The following is a 16629-nucleotide window of genomic DNA, read 5'->3' as shown; positions in this document are numbered from 1 at the left end:
AACATGGGTGTGAGGGGAGGAAGAGGAATAAGAGGTTTGAGGAAAAGGTTTTCGGCTTGGACCAGGCACCTGGACACTTGGCTGCTGCTGCTGTCAGTCGACTTGGAGGCGTCTAGGCCGTAAATCTTACAGAGTGTGGGCCGGACACGCTCGCTGGTTTTGGGAATAGGAACGTCTGACGGCATTCCGTCCAGCTCGTCCAGCGTGTCTTGGCGGGAGAACAGCATGGTGGCCTCAGTGTAGGCACTGATGCGATAAAGAGATGGAGAGATGAGAAATAAAACGAGTGGAATGACACAATGGTTACAACATGGCGTTCACATGACACAGCTAACGATGTGGAAGTTTCCAAATGGTAAAGATGGTGGGGAGGTTATGGCCGGATGTAGAATGTGATTCCTCATCTCTCAGCCTGTATCCTCCTCCCTCATGCTGAAGATACTGATCAAGCAGTATAATTACATATAGAATGCAATAATAGGATATCTCAAGCACTCTACTCGGTCTCTCGAAGATACAGTGCCGTGAAAAAGTATTTTGCCGCCTTTCAAATTTTCTCTATTTTTGCATATTTTTAATACTGAATGTTAGCAAACTATTACAGACTACAAAGGGAAGCACAGCCGCGATCTGCCCAGTGACACAAGCCTACCAGACAAGCTAAATCACTTCTATGCTCGCTTCGAGGCAAACAACACTGAGACATGCATGAGAGCATCAGCTGTTCCGGACAACTGAGTGATCACGCTCTCCGTAGCCGACGTGAGTAAGGACTTTAAACAGGTCAACATACAGAAGGCTGCGGGGCCAGACGGATTACCAGGACGTGTGCTCCGGGCATCTGCTGACCAACTGGCAGGTGTCTTCACTGACATTTTCAACATGTCCCTGATTGAGTCTGTAATACCAACATGTTTCAAGCAGACCACCATAGTCCCTGTGCCTGATAGAAATGAGGTAAAACTCCCTACATTAAAGTGCCTGGCCACTAGGAGCGCCACCTCTGGGTGAACAGTTTCCTGTTTGCTTATTTCCTTATACAGCTGACTGAATGCGGAGTCCTCTTTCACCCCAGCTGCCAAACTAACCCTGATTCAGATGAACATCCTAGCCATGCTAGATTACGGAGACATCATTTATAGATCGGCAGGTAAGGGTGCTCTCGAGCGGCTAGATGTTCTTTACCATTCGTCCATCAGATTTGCCACCAATGCTCCTCATCACTGCACTCTATACTCCTCTGTAAACTGGTCATCTCTGTATACCCGTCACAAGACCCACTGGTTGATGCTTATTTATAAAACCCTCTTAGGCCTCACCCTCCCCTATCTGAGATATCTACTGCAGCCCTCATCCTCTACATACAACACCCGTTGTAAAGGGTTAGAAGAAGCCTACATAACCCATAAAGTACAATTTAACATCCATATATGGCCAGCTATGTAAACTTTAACATTGATTTATCCTGCAATAGATGTGGTTCAACTGGTAACATACATGTGTGTCTTCTTCTAATGCCTCTTAAGGGAAAAGTAATCTAAAAGTAACCGAATGTAATCAGATTACAATTTTGGACAGGTAACTGTAACGGATTACATTTAGAAAGTAACCATGCCAACCCTGCTTACCTGGATAAACTATCCCTGGAGGCCATAGATACAATGGATTCCTGGCTCTCCATACGATAGCTACCTCTCCTTCTACCTCTCCTTCTGTGAGACCACGTCACACTGTCCTCGTCAATGAGCCGGTCCAGACCGGAGCCCTGCGACATGTACATACGCATCTGCTTCTGGTAATACACGTGGATACTGTCTCTGGACGGGACGTTACCCTGCAGGGGGAGTTATACATTAATATAGGTTACATATAGGTTATATATGTTGTCATTGATTGATCTGCTTCGGGAAAAACACGTGGATACTGTCTCTGGACGGGACATTACCCTGCAGGGGGAGTTATACATTAATATAGGTTACATATAGGTTATATATGTTGTCATTGATTGATCTGCTTCGGGAAAAACACATGGATACTGACTCTGGACAGGATGTTACCCTCTAGGGTTTGATGGTTAGGATCAAGATCGTCACTGATTCTCTATTTTGATCGTTTTGTGTTTTTTTTAGGGGTGGATCAGCTTTAATATTGCAGAAATATTGTTGCCTCCATCAATGTAATTGTCTGCATCATTTCCAATCCCCCATATATTTTTGGGGTAAATATATATATATATATACAGTGGGGCAAAAAAGTATTTAGTCAGCCACCAATTGTGCATGTTCTCCCACTTAAAAAGATGAGAGAGGCCTGTAATTTTCATCATAGGTACACTTCAACTATGACAGACAAAATGAGAAAAAAAATCCAGAAAATCACATTGTAGGATTTTTAATGAATTTATTTGCAAATTATGGTGGAAAATAAGTATTTGGTCAATAACAAAAGTTTATCTCAATACTTTGTTATATACCCTTTGTTGGCAATGACAGAGGTCAAACGTTTTCTGTTAGTCTTCACAAGGTTCCCCTGTCTTACTCTCCGTCATGCTGAAATAGGTTCCCCTGTCTTACTCTCCGTCATGTTGAAATAGGTTCCCCTGTCTTACTCTCCGTCATGTTGAAATAGGTTCCCCTGTCTTACTCTCCGTCATGTTGAGATAGGTTCCCCTGTCTTACTCTCCGTCATGTTGAAATAGGTTCCCCTGTCTTACTCTCCGTCATGTTGAGATGGGTTCCCCTGTCTTACTCTCCGTCATGTTGAGATTGGTTCCCCTGTCTTACTCTCCGTCATGTTGAGATTGGTTCCCCTGTCTTACTCTCCGTCATGTTGAGATTGGTTCCCCTGTCTTATTCTCCGTCATGTTGAGATAGGTTCCCCTGTCTTACTCTCCGTCATGTTGAGATTGGTTCCCCTGTCTTACTCTCCGTCATGTTGAGATTGGTTCCCCTGTCTTATTCTCCGTCATGTTGAGATTGGTTCCCATGTCTTACTCTCTGTCATGTTGAAAAAGGTTCCCCTGTCTTACACTCAATCATGTTGAGATGGGTTCCCCTGTCTTACTCTCCGTCATGTTGAAATAGGTTCACCTGTCTTACTCTCCGTCGTGTTGAGGGGTTCCCCTGTCTTACTCTCCGTCGTGTAGAAATAGGTTCCCCTGTCTTACTCTCCGTCGTGTAGAAATAGGTTCCCCTGTCTTACTCTCCGTCGTGTTGAGGGGTTCCCCTGTCTTACTCTCCGTTGTGTAGAAATTGGTTCCCCTGTCTTACTCTCCGTCGTGTTGAGAGGGGTTCCCCTGTCTTACTCTCCGTCATGTTGAAATAGGTTCCCCTGTCTTACTCTCCGTCATGTTGAGATTGGTTCCCCTGTCTTACTCTCCGTCATGTTGAGATGGGTTCCCCTGTCTTACTCTCCGTCGTGTTGAAATAGGTTCCCCTGTCTTACTCTCTGTCGTGTTGAGATTGGTTCCCCTGTCTTACTCTCCGTCATGGTGAGATGGGTTCCCCTGTCTTACTCTCCGTCGTGTAGAAATAGATTCCCCTGTCTTACTCTCCGTCGTGTTGAGGGGTTCCCCTGTCTTACTCTCCGTCGTGTAGAAATAGGTTCCCCTGTCTTACTCTCCGTCGTGTTGAGGGGTTCCCCTGTCTTACTCTCCGTTGTGTAGAAATAGGTTCCCCTGTCTTACTCTCCGTCATGTTGAAATAGGTTCCCCTGTCTTACTCTCCGTCATGTTGAAATAGGTTCCCCTGTGTTACTCTCCGTCATGTTTGGGTGTTGCTTGTTTTCCTAATATTTGTTGATACATTTCTCTAGTCTTATGATTTGTTTTCTGTTGTTATCCAGATTGAAGGTTATTACCCACCAGATTGTGTAGTGCTAATATTTAGTCTAACTTAACGATATTGAATAATCACGTTTTTAACTTGAGGTGGTCTCCATAGCTGTGTTCAGGCCGCCATCTTGCCACTTCCACTTACCTCTGGTCATCCCTACTGCATCGGATCTTTTTTGATAGTTTGTTGTATATTAAAAATCAAAATGTAACTATTTCTAAGTGCGTAAAAGAGACAGAGACAGAGACAGAGACAGACAACTACCTTTTTGACCTCTCTAGTGAGCAGACATCTCTCAATACGCAGCACGGTGGAGATGTCTATGTGTTCTCTACACACGTTGTTCATCCACTTGGTGAAGCTCTCCACCGCCGTCTGGAACAACACCCAGGAGAACTTGATGATGTTGAACACTCGCTTCAAGACGTTGTCTGGTGGGACGTGGGAAAGAGAAGTTACATTTACCGTACACTCTTAGTCAAAGCGATATACAATCAGTCTATTCAACTAAAGTAGTCATAACATCAGTCTATTCAACTAAAGTAGTCATAATATCAACACTCACAATCACATTGCTATTGACTATCATTGACTCTTGAGTAAACTATAGTAAGGATAATATATATGTATTTAAATGATTTATATTGAATCGAGGTTGGTCATTGTCTCTCCATGTATGTGGTTTTGACATGTGTTTTGGATAGAACTATAAACCGGGTAGTTTGGCTCATGAATGCTGTTGGCTGAAAGCAGTGGTATATTGAAGCAATAAGACCTGACAGGGTGTGGTATATATGGCCAATATACCACGACTATGGGCTGTTCTTACGCACGATGCAACGCGGAGTATAGCCCTTAGCCGTGGTATATTGGCCATATACCACAAACCCCCGAGGTGCCTTATTGCTATTATAAACCGGTTACCAACGTAATTAGAGCTGTTAAAATACATGTTTTGTCATACCCATGGTATACGGTCTGATATACCACGGCTGTCAACCAATCAGCATTCAGGGCTTGAATCACCCAGTTTATAACAGACAATATACCATGGTTATGATGCATAATTACTTGTTTACTGCTCTAATTATGTTGGTAACCAGTTTATAATAGCAATAAGGCACCTCGGGGGTTTGTGGTATATGGCCAATATACCACGGCTAAGGACTATACTTTGCGTTGCATCGTGCGTAAGAACAGTCCTTAGCTTCATGCCTTATTGCTTCAATATACTACAGTATTTCAAAGGGGCTTTAGCACCCACCTGGTCCATCAGACTTCTTCTCCTCTCCTCCCTTCTGATCCTCCTCTGTCTCTCCTAACTCTACAGTCACATGACCTACAGAATAACATCACAAAAGAATAACTTACAAAGGACAACACAACAAAACAACAAAACAATTACTTACAGAGAATAACACAACAAAACAACAAAACAATAACTTACAGAGAATAACACAACAAAATAATAACAACAAAACAATAACTTACAGTGAACAACACAACAAAACAATAACAACAAAACAATAACTTAGAGAATAACACAACAAAACAATAACTTACAGTGAACAACACAACAAAACAATAACAACAAAACAATAACTTAGAGAATAACACAACAAAACAATAACTTACAGTGAATAACACAACAAAACAATAACAACAAAACAATAACTTACAGAGAATAACACAACAAAACAATAACTTACAGAGAATAACACAACAAAACTATAACAACAAAACAGTAACTTAGACAATAACACAACAAAACAATAACTACAAAACAATAACTTACAGAGAATAACACAATGATACAATAACTTAATGCACATATAATAGAGTAGATTTGGATTATAATTACTGTGCATGTATGAGCAGTAAGCACCCGTTCTACTAGATATTCTGGGGTACACGTCTGGGCTGCCCACTCTCACCCCGCCTTTTCACAACCAAGCCTCTTTTGATAGGGTTGAAGGCCTCCACAGTACATTACTTACAGTAATGAATAGACTGGTAATCAAGAATATATTGTGTCTGCTTCTTTATACCACTGAGTCTGGCTTACCCTTCGGATTAGGCTTGCACAATTCTGCCAACTTTACCAAAATTCACAGGTTTTTCCACAAATCCAGGTTGGAAAACTCTTGGACTCAGGATGGAATAAGCAGAAAATCGAGAAATCCTCCAAACGGGGTTTCTGGAAAACCTGGTCGTTTTGGGAAAGTTACTGTCACGTTCTGACCATAGTTCTTATGTGTTTTGCTTGTTTTAGTGTTGGTCAGGACGTGAGCTGGGTGGGCATTCTATGTTGTGTGTCTTGTTTGTCCGTTTCTATGCTTGGCCTAATATGGTTCTCAATCAGAGGCAGATGTTTTGTGTTGTCTCTGATTGGGAATCATATATAGGTGGCTTGTTTTGTGTTGGGGATTGTGGGTGGTTGTTTCCTGTCTTTGTGTTTTCTCTGCACCAGATAGGGCTGTATCGGTTTGCCACATTTTGTTATTTGTAAGTGTTCACAGTTTTGTAATTAAATATGTTGAGCACTGGCTACGCTGCGTGTTGGTCCGATCCCTGCTACACCTTCTCTTCTCTTGAAGAGGAGGAAGGCTGCCGTTACAGTTACCAAACTTTTACAACCCTACTCCTGATTAACTTACCTTCCTTCTTGTGTTTGTCTCTTGGTCTACCTCTGTTTATCTCTCGGTCTACCTCTTCCAGAACCCACACTCACCATCCATCTTGTCCTTTTTGTGTTTGTCTCTCTTGGTGTACCTCTTCCAGAACTTGTGCTTCTCTTTGCTTCGTTTCTTCATGGCCGTCTTGGAGTTTGTTATCCAGACATGGTAGACAAACTGGGACAGTACAGTACAGGAACCACAATGTTATAGAGTTTGAACATAAAGACACCGATCCTAATTTGAGATGTGTATGCTTAACTCCAACTATCTGTTGATGCTGACTGAAGATTTGTGCGAAAACTTGAGAAACACACACTGATATCAAGTTAGGAGTCAATCCAATCAAATGGGTGATTCAGAGGGGTTAGGTTAAATGGGGAAGACCTGCTGAGGACACAGGATACAGTCTACACATGCTGAGGATACAGGATACAGGATACACATGCTGAGGATACAGGATACAGTCTACACATTCTCAGGATACAGTCTACACAGGCTGAGGATACAGTCTACACATGCTGATGATACAGGATACACAGGCTGAGGATACAGGATACAGTCTATACAGGCTGAGGATACAGGATACAGTCTACACAGGCTGAGGATACAGGATACAGTCTACATATGCTGAGGATACAGGATACAGTCTACACATGCTGAGGATACAGGATACAGTCTACACATGCTGAGGATACAGGATACACATGCTGAGGATACAGGATACAGTCTACACATTCTCAGGATATAGTCTACACAGGCTGAGGATACAGTCTACACATGCTGATGATACAGGATACACATGCTGAGGATACAGGATACAGTCTACACAGGCTGAGGATACAGGATACAGTCTACACAGGCTGAGGATACAGGATACAGTCTACACAGGCTGAGGATACAGGATACAGTCTACACATGCTGAGGATACAGGATACAGTCTACATATGCTGAGGATACAGGAAACAGTCTACACATGCTGAGGATACAGGATACAGTCTACACAGGCTGAGGATACAGTCTACACATGCTGATGATACAGGATACACAGGCTGAGGATACAGGATACAGTCTATACAGGCTGAGGATACAGGATACAGTCTACACAGGCTGAGGATACAGGATACAGTCTACATATGCTGAGGATACAGGATACAGTCTACACATGCTGAGGATACAGGATACAGTCTACACATGCTGAGGATACAGGATACACATGCTGAGGATACAGGATACAGTCTACACATTCTCAGGATATAGTCTACACAGGCTGAGGATACAGTCTACACATGCTGATGATACAGGATACACATGCTGAGGATACAGGATACAGTCTACACAGGCTGAGGATACAGGATACAGTCTACACAGGCTGAGGATACAGGATACAGTCTACACAGGCTGAGGATACAGGATACAGTCTACACATGCTGAGGATACAGGATACAGTCTACATATGCTGAGGATACAGGAAACAGTCTACACATGCTGAGGATACAGGATACAGTCTACACAGGCTGAGGATACAGGATACACATGCTGAGGATACAGTCTACACATGCTAAGGATACAGGAAACAGTCTACACATGCTGAGGATACAGGATACAGGATACACATGCTGAGGATACAGTCTACACATGCTGAGGATACAGGAAACAGTCTACACATGCGGAGGATACAGGATACACATGCTGAGGATACAGGAAACAGTCTACACATGCTGAGGATACAGGAAACAGTCTACACATGCTGAGGATACAGGAAACAGTCTACACATACTGAGGATACAGGAAACAGTCTACACATGCTGAGGATACAGGAAACAGTCTACACATACTGAGGATACAGGATACAGTCTACACAGGTTGAGGATACAGTCTACACAGGCTGAGGATACAGGATACAGTCTACACATGCTGAGGATACAGGATACAGTCTACACAGGCTCAGGATACAGTCTACACATGCTGAGGATACAGGATATAGTCTATACAGGCTGAGGATACAGGATATAGTATATACATGCTGAGGATACAGTCTACACAGGCTGAGGATACAGGAAACAGTCTACACAGGCTGAGGATACAGGATACAGTCTATACAGGCTGAGGATACAGGATACAGTCTACACAGGCTGAGGATACAGGATACAGTCTATACATGCTGAGGATACAGTCTACACAGGCTGAGGATACAGGAAACAGTCTACACAGGCTGAGGATACAGGATATAGTCTATACATGCTGAGGATACAGTCTATACAGGCTGAGGATACAGGATACAGTCTACACAGGCTGAGGATACAGGATACAGTCTACACATGCTGAGGATACAGGAAACAGTCTACACAGGCTGAGGATACAGGATACACAGGCTGAGGATACAGTCTACACAGGCTGAGGATACAGGAAACAGTCTACACATGCTGAGGATACAGGATACAGTCTACACAGGCTGAGGATACAGGAAACAGTCTACACAGTCTGAGGATACAGGATACAGTCTACACAGGCTGAGGATACAGGATACAGTCTACACAGGCTGAGGATACAGGATACAGTCTACACAGGCTGAAGATACAGGATACAGTCTACACATGCTGAGGATACAGGATACAGTCTACACATGCTGAGGATACAGGATACAGTCTCACAGGCTATGGTAAGAGGAGATGCTGAATCTATTGTTCTGTACCTTGGCTGCCCTGATTATATACTGAAGGATGGCTTTTGGAAGTTTAATGATAGATCTGGGCAGAGCTATAAGGGCTGAGGCAAACTTCCCAATAGCTTGCTGAAGAGGAGGGACAAAGGGTGGTGGAAGAGTCAGTAGAAAACAGAATTAGATTATATTGAAGAAAGTGTCAGAGCAAAAAGAAACAAGGTCTCTACACATGTTCCAACTAGCAACAGATGATCTTATACTAAACGGAACAATAAAGACAATATGATATTTCACATACCAGTAATACCGGTAACATGTTGGCGTTGTTCTATTCCTCACCTGAAACGCTGACTTCTTGGGAGGCTGTAGGCTCTCTCTTCTCTCCGTCTCTTCCTCCTCTTCTTCACTGTCGGTTTCAAACAAGTAATAATCTCCACTTCTCACCACTGAGGAGTAGAGAGCAAGGTGCTGTTAATATTAACTGGAGGAAAGGGCTTGAAAGCGGGTGATGTTTTGGGGTGAAGAGAGTCTGTAAACTAGGTAAATGTGAGGCAGCAGAGGTTGGTTTGATTCAAAAAGCCTACTAGTGGGATGAAGTTGACGAGGGAAAACACACAAAGTTAGACACAGATTAATAGCATTAGCTTGTTTGGTAAGACATGGCACAGGTTTGAGGTGACTTTGGCAGAGACTTTAAAAGTATTGTAATTGGTGAAACGGAATTATGTCCTTGAACAGAAGAGCCACAGTAGGGGAACAGGAGTAAAGGATGCTGGGTAATATGGTGCATTCGGAAAGTATTCAGACCCCTTCCCCTTTTCCACATTTTGTTACGTTACAGCTGTCGTGTCTGTGAATATCATTAAATGTGAAGACTGTTATTTTATCAAATCAATTCTCTATGTGTAATTTAATTATGCGATTAAACTAATCATGTAACTTTAATTAACTAGGAAGTCGGGGCACCACGGAAAAAATGTTGTTTATAGTGTCAATTTCCCGAATATAACTCTTCAGATATTTTATTATCTTATCGATTAGTCATTCTCATTAATGTATTATTACCTCATTAGTTCTCGTTACTGAATGTCACAAACCCTTGGATATCTGCACGAACCCTAGCCTAAATGATGAACCAGCGATATTCAAATTCACTTAGTAATTTATTTACTAACTAACTAAATAATCTCACAGAATTACATAACAAACCAACAGTAGATATTTGGGTGTCACGACTTCCGCCGAAGTCGGCTCCTCTCCTTGTTCGGGCGGCGTCACCGGCTTTCTAGCCATCGCCGCTCCATTTTTCATGTATCCATTTGTTTTGTCTTGTTCCCTGCACACCTGGTTTTCATTCCCCAATCAATCTACATGTATTTATTCCTCTGTTCCCCATCGTGTCTTTGTGTGAGATTGTTTGTGTTACTTGTTTGTTGTTGACGCGCCAGACTGGTTTGTTTTTTCCGTGGTATTTCACGAAGATGTTTATTGTTAAACCTAATTCTTGTGACTGTTTTGCGCGTTTTTCACTTCTGCCTCAATAAAGTGTGCGCCTGTTCACAATCTCTGCTCTCCTGCACCTGATTTCGCTACCAGTACGCACACACCTTGACATTGGGTTACTGCATGATACAAAGAAAAAGTCCTTAGCGGCTGAAGCCGATATGATGGCTTGGTAGAGAGGGGAAAGGGTTGGGGACTGAGAAAGAGCGGGAAAGACAAAATGGATTCACTACACACAGTCTATAATTTTTCATTGAAATGCTAATCCTTTGCACATGAACGGCCGCTCATTCGAAAATAATTGCAATGTATATATTTACGCCCGTATGTCGTTGTTGTCTTCTCTGTTGGAAACGCGTGTCCGTCAGCTGAAGAGTTCAGTTCATCAGAGAGTCTCTGGGTAACTTCCCCAGAAGTCACAATGTCTTTCGTAGTTGTAGCTTTCTCTGCGGCGCCTCTGGATAGTATCTGTTGTAATGGATATGTCAGGCGTACAGATGGTCGTTGCATAGAATAGATGCTTCCACGGTTGTCGGTATTCTCGTACTAGATTTACGTAATTTCCAGCTGCAGACTAGTAATTATACGTCTAGGATTTGCTCTTATTCTGTAGTGATCGATAGTCTCAGAGTTTAACCATTTCCAGCCGTGTAGCCAAAACTACACGTTGTATACGTCACGCAACTACACGTTGTATGTCACGTCTAATGTTCTATAGAATTGTAGCCATTCCAACGTGGGGACTCCGTCCCGGCGTTCTCTGACTTAATGTACATTTTGTAGGAAGTGGTTTTATACTCTGTGGAAAAAAGGGCGATTCCATGACACCTGATGTAATGTTTGGCCTCCCTAGGGCGTGGCTACTGACTAGTTAAAACATCACATTACATCTTCTCACAAATAGTTTAATATTTACTCATTCATTTTATCCAACATCTAGATGTAAACCTGACAGCTGGGAAATGTACACTTTAAGTTCATCAGAGAGTCTCTTCATGAGATCACCAAATGAAACACACTCGTCATGACTGTCCATTAAGTGTCCGCGGACCATTCCCACATTCTCAAAATTAGAAATATTGTTTAATTATTCCAACTTTTGATGTCCAAGGGTCTCTCTGTGTTCTACAGTTTACATTCCAACCTCGAACACTACAGAGCATAGAGGCAGCGTATTTTATGATTGACCATAAAACAGCTGACTCCCCCCCCCCCCCTCTACGAGGGAGCACGCTGGAGAGAGGACCCACTGTAACCTGATCCTTCAGATCGTCACAGGAGAGTCATGACATATATAACATATTCTAAAATGGATTGAATAAAAAAAATCCTCATCAATCTACACACATAATGACAAAGCTAAATAAAATAAAAATGTATTAAAAATAAAAAACTGAGATCTTATTTACATAACTATTTAGACCCTTTGCCATGAGATTCAAAATTGAGCGCAGGTGTACCCTGTTTCCATTGATCATCCTTGAGATGTTTCTACAACTTTACTGAATTGTGTCGAGGCACAGATCTGGGGAAGGGTACCAGAAAACGTCTGCAGCATTGAAAGCCCCCAAGAACACAGTGGCCTCCATCATTCTTAAATGGAAGGCGTTTGGAACCACCAAGACTCTTCCTACAGTTGGCTGCCCGGTCAAACTGAGCAATCGGGGGAGACGGGCCTTGGTCAGGGAGGTGACCAAGAACCCGATGGTCACTCTGACAGAGCTCCAGAGTTCCTCTGTGGAGATGGGAGAACCTTCCAGAAGGACAACCATCTGTGCAGCACTCCACCAAACAGGCCTTTGTGGTAGAGTGGCCAGACGGAAGCCACTCTTCAGTGAAAGGCACATGACAGCTCACTTGGAGTTTGCCAAAAGGCACCTAAAGGACACTCAGACCATGAGAAACAAGATTCTCTGGTCTGATGAAACCAAGATTGAACTCTTCGGCCTGAATGTCAAGCGTCATGTCTGAAGGAAACTTTGCACCATCCCTACGGTGAAGCATCGTCATGGCATCATCATGCTGTGGGGATGTTTTTCCTCGGCAGGGACTGGGAGAATAGGCCGAATCGTGGGAAAGATGAACGCGAGATCCTTGATGAAAACCTGCTTCGGAGTGCTCAGGACCTCAGACTGGGGCGAAGGTTCGCCTTCCAACGGGACAACAAACCTAAGCACACAGCCAAGACACACAGCTTCGGGGCAAGTCTCTGAATGTCCTTGAGTGACCGAGCCAGAGCCCGGACTTGAACCTGATCGAACATCACTGGAGAGACCTGAAAATAGCTGTGCAGCGACGCTCCCCATCCAACCTGACAGAGCGTGAGAGGATCTGCAGAGAAGAATGGGAGAACCTCCCCAAATACAGGTGTGCCAAGAAGACTTGAGGCTGTAATCACCGCCAAAGGTGCTTCAACAAAGTACTGAGTAAAGGGTCTGAATACTTATGTAAGTGTGATAATTCAGTTTCAGTTCTAAAAAACAGTTTTTGCTTTAACATTATGGGGTATTGTGATGTCATTATGGGGTATTGTGATGTCATTATGGGGTATTGTGGTGTCATTATGGGGTATTGTGATGTCATTAAGGGGTGTTGTGATGTCATTATGGGGTATTGTGATGTCATTAAGGGGTGTTGTGATGTCATTATGGGGTATTGTGATGTCATTATGGGGTATTGTGATGTCATTAAGGGGTATTGTGATGTCATTAAGGGGTGTTGTGATGTCATTATGGGGTATTGTGATGTCATTATGGGGTATTGTGATGTCATTAAGGGGTGTTGTGATGTCATTATGGGGTATTGTGATGTCATTAAGGGGTATTGTGATGTCATTAAGGGGTATTGTGATGTCATTAAGGGGTATTGTGATGTCATTAAGGGGTATTGTGATGTCATTAAGGGGTATTGTGATGTCATTAAGGGGTGTTGTGATGTCATTATGGGGTATTGTGAGAAGATTGACGAGGAAGAAAAACAGTTCAACCCGTTTTAGAATAAGGATGTAACGTAACAAAATGTGGAAAAAGTCAAGTGGTCTGAATAGTTTCTTGAATATATAAATGGGATGTTTACGGGATAAATAATATAAGGAATGCAACAACAGGGGATGATACAAAAAAAAAATCTATTCAATACAGAAACAGGCCACCACAGAGAAGATTTTAGGTACGGATCTGTGACTAGAAGAATATAAAAATATTGAAAAGCTTTTCAGCCTTATTGATTTTATCATTGCGATATTTAAGCCTCGTTTGAATCAGGTATGCATTATATTGCTCCGTTTTTTTTTTCTCTTGTGGTCTGTTGATGATAAGAACTATAACAGAGATACAATCCTTCACCCTCTCTTTCCAGGAAGAGATCAGGGAGAGAGATTTGAACTCTGTTTAATACATTATTTCACAATGAGAGATTCCCTACTCTCTCAGTGGAATATTCTAGTCTCTTTAAGGCCCCATTTTATGCACAAATACATGATTTCATTGCCATTAGTTCAGGCATATTGTAGTATTGTCTTATTTCATTTAAGGAAATCAGAACAGTATCCTGCCTGTATATTTCTGATGTTTTGGGGTTCATCAATCAATTAACCAACCAATCAACGAACCAATAAACAAATCGATCAATCAATCAATGAAACAAGGGGCCTTAAATAGAGTCAGAAAAGGACTGAGGTCATGAGGGAATGTTTTCAGGTCGTCTGGAGCCCCAGGTGCAGTATGGAAATCCTCTGTGAATTCTGGTCAAGGACACAATAGCCAATCGGAGCGGGGAAAAAAAAAAGGGAGTGGTCAACCTACTGGAGGCGTGGTCAACCCAAGGCCGCCACCACTGGTTTTTTTTAGTCTTAGATTGTAGTTTTTGTTCTGTCTCTCTCTCTCGCTCTGCTCCTAAAATACAAATAGTTTCACAGGTAGATCAATGCTTCATTCAGAGCTCGTGCAAATTAAACAACTCTTTTTTTTTAAATAAATATGTAATAAAAAAACCATAAGCACCGGTACCACAACATTGTTTACAGTGATTATATCATATAAGTGTATGAAAATCTATTCCAGGGTTTCCTAAACATTCCATGAGAACAACACCGTCATCATCCTCATCCTCGCCCTCACCCTTCTGCTCCTGTGGATGGATGGCGTTCTCTCTGTCTCCTGTCTCCTGTGGATGGATGGGGTTCTCTCTGTCTCCTGACTCCTGTGGATGGATGGGGTTCTCTCTGTCTCCTGTCTCCTGTGGATGGATGGGGTTCTCTCTGTCTCCTGTCTCCTGTGGATGGATGGGGTTCTCTCTGTCTCCTGTCTCCTGTGGATGGATGGGGTTCTCTCTGTCTCCTGTCTCCTGTGGATGGATGGGGTTCTCTCTGTCTCCTGTCTCCTGTGGATGGATGGGGTTCTCTCTGTCTCCTGACTCCTGTGGATGGATGGGGTTCTCTCTGTCTCCTGACTCCTGTGGATGGATGGGGTTCTCTCTGTCTCCTGTCTCCTGTGGATGGATGGGGTTCTCTCTGTCTCCTGTCTCCTGTGGATGGATGGGGTTCTCTCTGTCTCCTGACTCCTGGCTCAACATCTTATTCCCTCGCTTAAACTTCTCCTGCCGCTGCTTTATACGGTCCATCCTGAGAAAGAGAGAGGGGGGTGGAGAGAGAGAGAGGGGGGAGATAGAGAGAGGGGGGGTAGAGTGAGAGGGGGGGGAGAGAGGGGGGTGGGGTATGGGTGGAGATAGAGGGGGAGATAGAAAGAGAGGGGGGGTGGGGAGAGAGAGGGGGTGGAAAGAGAGGGGGGAGAGAGAGAGGTGGGGTGGAGAGAGAGAGAGAGAGAGAGGGGAGATAGAGAGAGGGGGGTGGGGAGTAGAGAGAGAGAGAGAGGGGAGATAGAGAGAGGGGGGAACAGAGTGTGGGGGGAACAGAGTTGTGACAGGGTTGTGTATCATATACTATATATACTAATATACCTACTTTATATACTATATATACTAATATACATACTATATATACTAATATACCTACTTTATATACTATATATACTAATATACATACTATATATACTTTATAGCATATATACTAATATACATACTGTATATACTATATACTATATTATGTATACTAATATACATAATATATATACTAATATAAATACTATATACTCTATACTAATACACATACTATATATACTATATACAATATATACTAATATACACACTATATACTATATATACTATATACACTAATGGAAATACTATATATACTATACTATATATACTGATACGCATACTATATATACTATATATACTATATATTATATATACTAATATACATACTATATACTAGATATACTAATATACATACTATATATACCATATACTATATATACTAATAGACATACTATATATACTATATATACTAAGTATACTATATACTATAAATACTAATATATATAGTAATACACATACCATATACTGTATATACATATGGTATACTATATATACTAATATGCATACTATATATACATATATATACTATATACTATATATACTATATATACATACTATATATACACACTATATACTACATATACTAATATACATACTATATATAATATATACTATATATGCTAGTACTATATATATTATATACTAATACACATACTATATATACTATACACTATATATACTAATATACACACTGTATACTATATATACTATATACTATATACACTAATAGACATACTATATATACTATACTATATATACTAATATACACACTATATATATCATATACTATATATACTAATTTACCTACTTTATATACTATATATACGAATATACATACTATATATACTAATATACATACTATATATACTTTATAGCATATATACTAATATACATACTATATATACTATATACATACGATGTAAACTATATACTACATATACTAATATACATACAATAT

The 16629-nt window shown here is 41.7% G+C and overlaps 1 pseudogene; it reads right to left on the bottom strand.

Moving 5' to 3' along the window:
- LOC139559551 (piezo-type mechanosensitive ion channel component 2-like) overlaps positions 1–16629 on the bottom strand; it is a 179982-nt pseudogene that overhangs the window by 40856 nt on the left and 122497 nt on the right.

Source organism: Salvelinus alpinus, chromosome 30 (genome assembly GCF_045679555.1).
Source record: "Salvelinus alpinus chromosome 30, SLU_Salpinus.1, whole genome shotgun sequence".
Taxonomy (NCBI): Eukaryota; Metazoa; Chordata; class Actinopteri; order Salmoniformes; family Salmonidae; genus Salvelinus; species Salvelinus alpinus.
This window is presented reverse-complemented; position numbering and strand designations above follow the sequence as displayed.